The sequence below is a fragment of the Mytilus galloprovincialis genome, chromosome 12, assembly GCF_965363235.1.
Source record: "Mytilus galloprovincialis chromosome 12, xbMytGall1.hap1.1, whole genome shotgun sequence".
NCBI lineage: Eukaryota > Metazoa > Mollusca > Bivalvia > Mytilida > Mytilidae > Mytilus > Mytilus galloprovincialis.
Window position 1 is genome coordinate 28,780,886 of NC_134849.1, and position 10,113 is coordinate 28,790,998.

Here is a 10,113-nt window from a genome sequence, read left to right on the forward strand (position 1 = left end):
TACCCAAATATTTAACCTATTGAAATAGATTAGGCTATGCGTATGAACTGTTTTGTTTTAAATATGTACTACTTTCTTGTATGTTTTTTCCAAACAAAATGTTTGATTTATAAATGTTTGGTGGAAATTATAAATGATGATATACAATAGTTGATATACCACTGACTCTTCTTTTTATATGCACTGTTCTTTAGACAATTCGCTTGGATGAAGGTAATATTGTTTCAATTTAACATAGTTTTCCCGCGAGTATTTCACAACTGTATGCTAAGTGTGAAGCTAACATTAATTTGTTAACAATTTCAGCAATTAACACGTATTTGTACCTATTTTACTAATTAATAAGATATACAATTTTGAAATCAAGTTATGCATATATACGTCAATCAATAATTTACAACATAGTTAATAACGCTACTTACAATGAAGATTTCTAAAAATGTGGTAATGTTGAAGTTATCCATTTGAAAGTTTTGCGGACACCATCAAAATATGGTATAGTGTACTGGATTATCTAGTTTCCATCTGACAACATGTATGTTAAAAGGCAATTATCGTGACCACAATCTCGTGCTATTTTCCTCGAATGTGGCCTTCTGCATAAAACAGGTAAGCATCACATCAAATACAGTAAGATGGACAGGAGATGTGCAATTATTAGAAGTACCCGATATCATCCTCATTTTTGTTGGTATTCGTATTGCTCATTCAACAGTTTTCCATGTTGTGAATCGTAGACTGTTTGCCTTTGTGTTGACTAACATTATATCAAACTATTAAGCGACTTTCTAATGAGTATCTGCCACGACCATTTTATCGGAGTCTCATTAAAAATCATAATACTATATCTTTTTAATTGTGAAAGAATTCTAAACAGACCGTTTAAAGTCTGAAGAACTCATTGATGAAAAATTGATAAATAACTAGTACCTGCCCTTGAGCAGGTGTAGAGTGATAACTCTCTTCGTAATATTTAGGAATTTATTTGAGTGCTTATGGAATTCATATTAAAATAAGAAATGGTATAATTGCCAATAATGAGACTACTCTTCACCACATATCAAAATGTCAAACATATTAAAACCTATAGAGAACCGTACAGTCTTCAAAAATGAGTAAATCCCTGACCACAGAGTCAGCCCGAGATGACGAATGTAAGAATTTAAACGTGAAACTTACGACTTGATTTATAAAAAAAACCAATAAAAGCAATACGAATACGAAATACAAAAACAGACAACAAACCCTGAATGTGTACAACACAACAGTACAACACAAGAACGAGCTGTAACAACACAACACACTAATAACACATATGATATAAGGCTACGAAAAACAACAAATGATTACAGATTATTGACTTTGGAAAGAAACTTAAAGGGTGTGGCAATGTTAAGAAAGCCCAACACTTCCCCTAACATGGAACAGTGGTATATCAGTACAACATATGAACAATATGTCTGTTATTCTAAACAATCGTAGCATAAAACATACCCTTCGCTATAACTTGGTTTGTAAGGAAACATGCGTAAATAAGTTGTTTCGATTGTAGGATTTTGTAATACAATTGACGTACAAAAAAAAAAAACACAACAAAAAAAAACTCAAAGTTTGTTAAAAAAAGCAACAGTAGTATACCGCTGTTCGGAACTCATAAATTGATTAAGTAAAAAATCAATCCGGATTACTAACTAAACCTGAGGGAAACGTATCAAATGTAAGAGGAGAACACCGACACAACAGAAACACAACATTAAAATGTAACACACACAGAAACGAACTATAATATAACAATGGCCATCTTTCTGACTTGGTACAGGACATTTAAACAAAAAATGGTCGGTTGAACCTGGTTTTGTGGAATGCCAAACCTCCCGCTTTTATGGCAAGGTTAAATATAACATTAAAATGACAACATTACATGACAAGACTACAATACAAATAAATGGGCGAAAATATAGAACAGAGAAACATACGAATGATACCTAACAAAAGGTACCAGGTTTATGATTTGAAACGCCAGACTTGCGTTTCGTCCACACAAGACCCACCAGTGACGCTCAGATGAATAAGTTGAAAGCCAAAACAAGTACAAAGCCGAAGAGCACCGATGACCAAAAGTTCCAAAATGTTGTGCCCAATACGGCTATGGTTTTCTGCCTGGGATAAGATCATTCTTATTTTTTAGAATAATTGATACTTTTGCAAACAGTAAATTTTATAAAATGACTATATACATGATATAATAGATATACATTGTACATGATAACACCGAAGTGGTCACTAACTACAGAATAAAACGGATTCATTACATTAAATAACCTAATCCAGCACATAAAAATATACAGTCGAGCTAGCCAAAGCCTCAACTCACAAAGTGACGTCACATTTCAAATTGTAGAAAAAACCCACACAAAGTGACGTCACATTTGAATTTCTAAAAAAATTCTCCAAAATAAGATCAAATTAAGATTGATTGAAGATTAGATTTGTAATACTGATATTACATTTATTAATAGCAATGCAAATTACAATACTTATAAATATCAAATTTGGGTAGAAATTAGATAATTAATTGTTTTATCTAGCTAATTACAAATATTTTCAGATTAAGCATTTTTGATTTCTTATAATTTTGTAACAAGTTTTGCATTCTTGTATATCTTGTCCAGCTTAAAGTTCTGTATATGGGCTTCCCAGGTTTCAGACGGTAATTTACAGGAGAAGACATACACCTGGGGAAAAATAAGTTTTACATTTTACACACATTTTTTTAACAGTGATAGCTAGATTATTTTTTTTATATACAAAACTATTAAATTTGAGAAATAACCGAAGAAATGATTGAATGAAATAAATGTTTGATATAAATATTATTGCGACAGATAAACGTTTTTACTTTCGTCTGAATAGCAAACAACTATGTGAAGCAGCACACTACACAAAATACTTCTTAAGGTATCCTAGCGGTATGTCTATCCGCAATAGTATCGATAGTTTTATCGTTGATACTAGTAATTGGTATACACGTATTGGAATAGATCAGGAAATATTTTTAACGCTGGGTTATATTATACTTAACATGGAATGGATGTAATATAAATATAATCGGTGACAGACAAAATACCTTCAAAACTGCAAGACCTTATTCATTGGGTACCGTCACGAACATACGAGTATTGTCTTTTTGAATTTGTTGATAACAAATTTTGAACATGTTTCTAAGAATGAATATTCCTCATGCCAAGCTTCATTTCCATGACTGTCACTGTCTATACTTTCTATCCATCGGTGTTCGACAATAAATTTTTGTCAATTAAAATCGGAGCTAATCTTCAAATTCACGACCTTTTTTTAGATAAGTGATCTCTTAAGATGAACTATTTAGACTACGTTGTATTGTTGTAGTGGTGAAGGTAGTAATTAAAATGGTCGTGATGTTATAGTTTGTGGTAGAGGTGCTTGATATGGTGGAAATATAGTTATTGATGCTGAATGTTGTCGAATAATAGCTAGTGGTGGAGGCTACAGAATATGATAGAAGTGTACTTAGTGGTGAAGTTGAATGCATTCTTATTTCTAGTAATATAATGGTTGTGGTGTGATTTTTTTAGCAGAGAACACGAATTCGTCGCAATTATACCCGTTTTTCCGCAAGAACTTTGAAAACTTCTGTCTGACTCAACCCTTGTCTGCCTGCATTTACCATTTTCCGAACATCCATACTCCATAACCTATCAAAATCCTCATGTGATATACCTGTCAAAAAAAAAAACTCTTTCAACGAAATCAGGTATACAGTATAAAAGAAAATGTGGTCTCTAGATTGCAACTTAAGATGAAGGTAAATCCATAAAAAAAACTTCTGACGCTTGAAATGTATAATGTGTTGTTTCTTTTTTTAAAGACCATACTCTGAAAGGATAATTCAGACACAAATATAATACAAGTAAAGACAACCCTACAAATATACCTGGAGAAATACTAAGCAGGTATTTCTTTTCTGATGGTACACGATTTGTCGCTCAAGACATGTAATGATGCGAGGCAAAGTGGCGGCACAACACAGATAAATGTCGTATCGTTACGTTTGAACACAAACATTCGAACGCAACAGACGTATTAAAAAACAGTACTTCTGCTCGCAATTGTGTCTTAAAATCAAGTTCGAGAGGCTGCATCTGCTAATTTTATGTGTTTTGTTTTTAGAACAAATGATCTGTTGTTACACATGTTACAAATCTCAAACATTCTACCATGATATCAATAACCCCCAAGGTTACACATAAAACATATAATAGGATAAACAAAGTGTAAATAAGAAATTTACGTTACCATGATTATATGCAACTTCAAACCATACAACATGTTCTCCAGATAATATGCGTTGAGTTTTTGGCCCATTGTACACGTTCCAGTAACCTGAATGCTTCTCCCCACTGTCGTATTCACAGAGAGGGGTGCATGTAACAGTATACGGACCCATCTTCATAATGTCAGAAGTAACCATGTTCACAACTGAATCATCATTTACTTGAAAAACTGATTGTAAACAAAATATATAAACATCCTGAATTAGTACACTCAGAAACACACAAAGTTACCAGTCACATGTATATCGCCTAAGTGCGTCAGATACTTCTAAAATCATACACTATCTAGAATACTAAGGGGAACGTGTGTGTGTGTGTGTGCGTGTTTCTTCAACAATTACCAGATTTAGGAACCGTATGTTGTTTTGAAGATTTATAAAACTTGTTGATTTAAGATTTTAGAAGGTAAAAAAAGATTAGACTTTGTTTGTGGCCCCTGACTTAAAAAAATCAAAATTATTATCAATTTACCCTATGACTCTCCCTTGATAATTATAATACATACGATTTTTATACTTTTGAATTTTGGTGTACATAACGGAATTCTGACTTCAAATTTCTTCAATGTATAAATAATTTTATCATTTATTAACAATATATTGATACTTTTACTCTTTTTACAATATAGAGGGACCATATCGATGTTTATTTCATACTTTTTTCACAGGTATGACATGTGTCGAACTAGTATGCACAGTGTAGAGATCACCCCTAGTGTTTGGTGGGGTTCCTGTTGCTTAGTCTTTTGTTTTCTAACTTGTGTGATGTGTGCTATTATTTGTCTTTTTGTTTTTTTTTATTTTTAGCCATGGCGTTGTCAGTTTATTTTCGATATATGAGTTTGACTGTCCCTCTGGTATCTCTCACCCCTCTTTTGTTTTCACCATTATTTGTTATAAAAGTTCATTTTCTCAATGATTAATTAAGAACTTTGAATAATTTTCCGACGCTTTTGCATTCGTACGATTCTGATTTATTGAATTCCTTCTACATGCTACATGCAGAAAGGATATTGATAAAAGAAACAAAATAACATAACATCAACCCACACTCAATTTGAATAAAAAGTAGTGATATAAATTCAACCATTAGTTACAAATTAAACCTTAACATAATGCACGTCCTACATTGACTGATTGATTGATGGATTTGTATTTTAAGCCATTTTCAGCACATTTATACTATTTCCTGGCGAAAGATTTTTATGATGAAGAAATTATTATGGAGTCGAGCGCACATGTATTGTGCAGGATTCTAGCTCACAACCACAGCGTTGACATGCTACCTATACAGTAGTTTGTCTGTTTAGACCACACGTCCACTGAAACTCCTAGTCTTACGAAGTAAAATAAATGAAAGACAAACAAAAATTGAAAACAAGACAAAATTTATCATTTAAAGTACATGACGAAGTGAGTTGACCTACTCAATGAATAATTGAGGCCAGTTTCAATGAAACATTTCAAAATGGACATAATGGATAATTTATGTGTGATTATGCCTTTACTCGTGTTTGAAATGACAAGTTATCTAACGTTTATATGATGTACAACAACACTAAACGTAAACGAACACACAAATTACAGTGAGTAAAGAGAAGTAAGGACTACAGAGAAAATTAACATAAATATGGTTAATGTCAGGATCATTTTTCATCTTGCAATACAGCATGTTGTTGACTTATTTGAACCACATTGCTAACATCTATATCAGTTGGTTAGGTAGATACTTTTCTCATTGGCAAACATATCATATCCGCTTCTTTTATAACTTGTACCAAGATTTTGATACGGCCAATGGTATAAATCTTTACCATCGTGATCGGAAACTGTGGGTCTTCTGTAAAAGTATTGTGTACCTCAAAGTCATAACTTTCAATTAATTTATCACATGTATCATTGCTTATTATATTCATTTTCGTATCAGTGTTGATATCTGCGACATACTGGTTAAATAGTTAATATATGAGACCTCCAAATATTAATTTCGAAATGTATATCAATTCTCAGTAGTTGTCGATGTGGTCTCCTGGTAGTTTGATTTTATTATTGTCTTAACCTTTTCTCTTAACGTACATAAATGCGAAAGATAACAAAAGATATAAAACAATTCACAAATCAAGATAATTCACCGGACAACATCATTGCAGAAATTGTGTGAAGTACAATTATTTAGAATGTAAGAAGATCGACAGTAAACATAATTGATGAACATACTTGCAATAATCTTTGCTTCTCCAAACACCTGAAAGTAATTGTTATACGTTATAAGTTTTCTGGAATTAGTGCTGGCTACATAATGAATGTCATGACTTCGTAATCGTGTGTATGTGTATGTCACTCGAGCTCTTTTAACATAATTGTAGTTAAGTTACAAAAATGTACCTTAAATAGAAAATATCGATCTTAACAATAATTAAGCACTTTCTGTATTAGTTTTTGACACAGTAGAATATTAAATTGATTATAAGTTGAAGATCTACAGACAACAGCAAATCACAAAAAGGGTAGATGAAAAATTAAGTCGTTTACAACAAATAAGGACAAAACAAAATGAACTAGATAAAACTCATTAGTTTTGTTTAAGACATGTTTTTTTCGTATTTTTAATATTGTGTTTGTTTATACGAAATGATCAGCACCACACTGCTATTGTTCTGTGTGATGTATCGTCTAATGTTGTAGTCTTCATAACACTCCAAAAGTATGAAAATGATTAACTAGATCACTGCTTAATTGTTAAATTGTCCTAATCGAATATTCAGATCGACTTTTTAATCGACAACATGTGTGGAGAGCTATGATACCAGTTTTATTGGAAACTGAACATGCTATTTTTGTATTTCAATCCTTCTTATTTTGAAATGTAGAATAAAGTGAGATTACATCATATCTTACCCTAAACTTATATTTTGCCTTATCTGCTATGGCACTGCTAGCACTTTTTATGAGTGATTCAACATCAATCCCGTTGTCGTGGTTGTCATTTCTTATTTCGATCGATAATAAAAACTGTAAAGGTTCAGACATGTCTACCTTAAAACACAATAGGATTAATATAGTTAAGTTGAACTTTTATTTTTAGCTACAGCTGCCATTGCATTTTTATCTTCGATCAAACTATGGTTTCTAATTTATTTTGACGAATACATTTTTAATTTCACTTTTATTTTACATTTTAATTTTCAAGATTTAACTAAATCTAGGACGTTAACCTAGATTGAGAGTATTAGTTAAACATGATGTCTGCCGATATGTTTGATCAGATCCATATCATTTCCAATACCAGAATACTCTTGTACTATACCCTGATTTTCACGTGATTTAAACGTTTTGAGTGCTAACAGGATCTATGAATTGATAATTAAAAGTCATAAAGACTGTTTGACATTTTTCAAGCACACGATTTATTCTTATGTACACAATGCATCCCTGGCTCAAGAAACTTAAATCAGGAAGTTATAATTATTCCCATTTCGATATAAGTTTTTTTTAGCTCAACACACTGCCGTATTGTTTTTTTATGTCAAAGCAAACCCGCACAAATGATATTAAATACAACTAAACACATAAATATAAAGATAGGAATCAAGCGTATAAAATATAAACATATGTAGTCTCACCGGATATAGAGGAAACAATAAAGTGGTTGAATATTGTGATATTATGCAATGATGTGCAAATCAGGTAATCCTGGTAATGTCGAGGTTAAAAAAAAATAATGAATTAAAAACAAACCTTTAAACAATTTATAATAAACCCGAATAAAAGGTATATGCATCATCAACAATATTGATTTTGTCGAGCCAAAAGCGAAAGTAAATACCACAATTAGTATTCACTGATGCAAATAGTTTCCAGTTTCTGTTCACCTTAATATGCGTATTTAACATGTTTAAACACATATATCATTGTGATAATATACTACATTTTCTATTTTAACATGTACTTATCATTTGCTGATGGTAAAATGTCTTGATTTCTTACCTTCCTATATTTAGGTTCTAAAGAAATCTGTTTCCGTATAGAACACTAAAAGGGACGATAACTGTGAAAAAGAAATAAATGTCATTTAATTGATCATATTACTTTCGTCACGAATGGTGAGCAGGATGACGGATTATATGTTTCGTTGAATTAAGTTGATACAATTGATTTTCTTATATCTTTTAAAAAATATTATTACAAATAGTTATCTAAGGTACCAAGATTGTAATTTAGTACGCCAGACGTGCGTTTCGTCTACAAAAGACGCATCAGTGACGCTCATAGTAAAATATTTATAAGGCCAAACAAACACAAAGTTGAGGAGCATTGAGGATCCAAAATTCCCCAAAATTGTGCCAAATACGGCTAAGGTAATCTATGCCTGGGATAAGAAAATTCAAATCTTTGTAAACTAAAAATTTCAAGGGATAAATCCTACTCTGAAACTGAAATTATCAAGATGTTTGATATCTTGATTGACAACATATTTGTTACGTTCGAAGGACGTTTTTTTAACAGACTATCGGCATTCCAATGGGAACGAATTGTGTCCCTCTTCTTGCCGACTTGTTTCTTTATTATTATGGGGCTGACTTCATAGAAGAACATCTTAGGAAGAAAGATAAGACGTTAGTAATATCCTATAACTCTACTTTCCGCTATATAGATGATGTTCTTTCACCAAATAACTAAATATTTGGTGACTATGTCGATTGCTTCTATCCCGTTGAACTAGAGATAAAGGATACAACAGATACAGTTAAGTCGGCCTCATATTTTGATCTTACATCTAGAAGTTGACAATGAGGGTCGATTGAAAACAAAACTTTACGACAAAAGAGATGATTTCAGCTTTATAATTGTGAACTTTCCATTTCTAAGTTGCATCATTCCAGCAGCACTTGCATACGGTGTATATATCTTCCAATTGATACGATATTCCTGTGCTTTCATTTCCTATCATGATTTTCTTGATAGAGGGTTGTTGCTCATATGGAAGCTATGAAATCAAGAGTTACAAATGGTGAAGTTGAAATCATCTCTTCGTAAATTTTACGGACGCCATCACGAGTTGGTTGACCGTTATGGAATAACCGTGTCACAAATGATATCGGATATGTTCCTTACGTCGTAACTACAATCCCCTACCCTTTTATAAATGTGACCTACCGAATTAGACTATTAACCGGATTCGATATCTGATAAGCAACACGACGGGTGTCACATGTGGAGCAGGATCTGCTTACCCTTCTGGAACACCTGAGATCACCCCTAGTTTTTGGTGAGGTTCGTGTTGTTTATTCGTTAGTTTTCTGTGTTGTGTCATGTGTTCTATTGTCTGTTTTTATCCTTTTCATTTTTAGCCATGGCGTTGTCAGTTTATTTTCGATTGATGAGTTTAACTGTCCCTCTGGTATCTTTCGTCCCTCTTTTATAAAAATGACCACATTATTGATATTCATGTCAAAACCGAAGTGTTGACTACTGGGCTGTTGATATCCTCGGAGACGAAACCTCCACCAGCAGTGCCATCGACCCAGTAGTGTAAATAGTTATCAAAATATATTTTATAAATACAATATAAGAAGATATGGTATAATTTTAAATGAGACAACTATACAAGAACAAATGACGTAGAAGTTAACATAAATAGGTCAATATAGGGCTTTTAATATTAAGCAAAACACATACCATATAGCAAATAAGTTTATTCATTCTCCCAATGTCATTATTATCAGCATAACTTATTACCG

General features: G+C 32.3%; 1 long non-coding RNA gene across 1 annotated transcript; it reads right to left on the bottom strand.

The window, feature by feature from the left end:
- Positions 1–2,488: 2,488 nt before the first annotated feature.
- Positions 2,489–8,416, bottom strand: LOC143055352 (uncharacterized). Its single transcript, XR_012972000.1, has 6 exons — positions 8,360–8,416; positions 7,271–7,408; positions 6,590–6,617; positions 4,336–4,542; positions 3,644–3,759; positions 2,489–2,735 (listed from the first exon to the last, which is right to left on the bottom strand). It is a non-coding gene; the product is annotated as an uncharacterized LOC143055352 (long non-coding RNA).
- Positions 8,417–10,113: the final 1,697 nt, after the last annotated feature.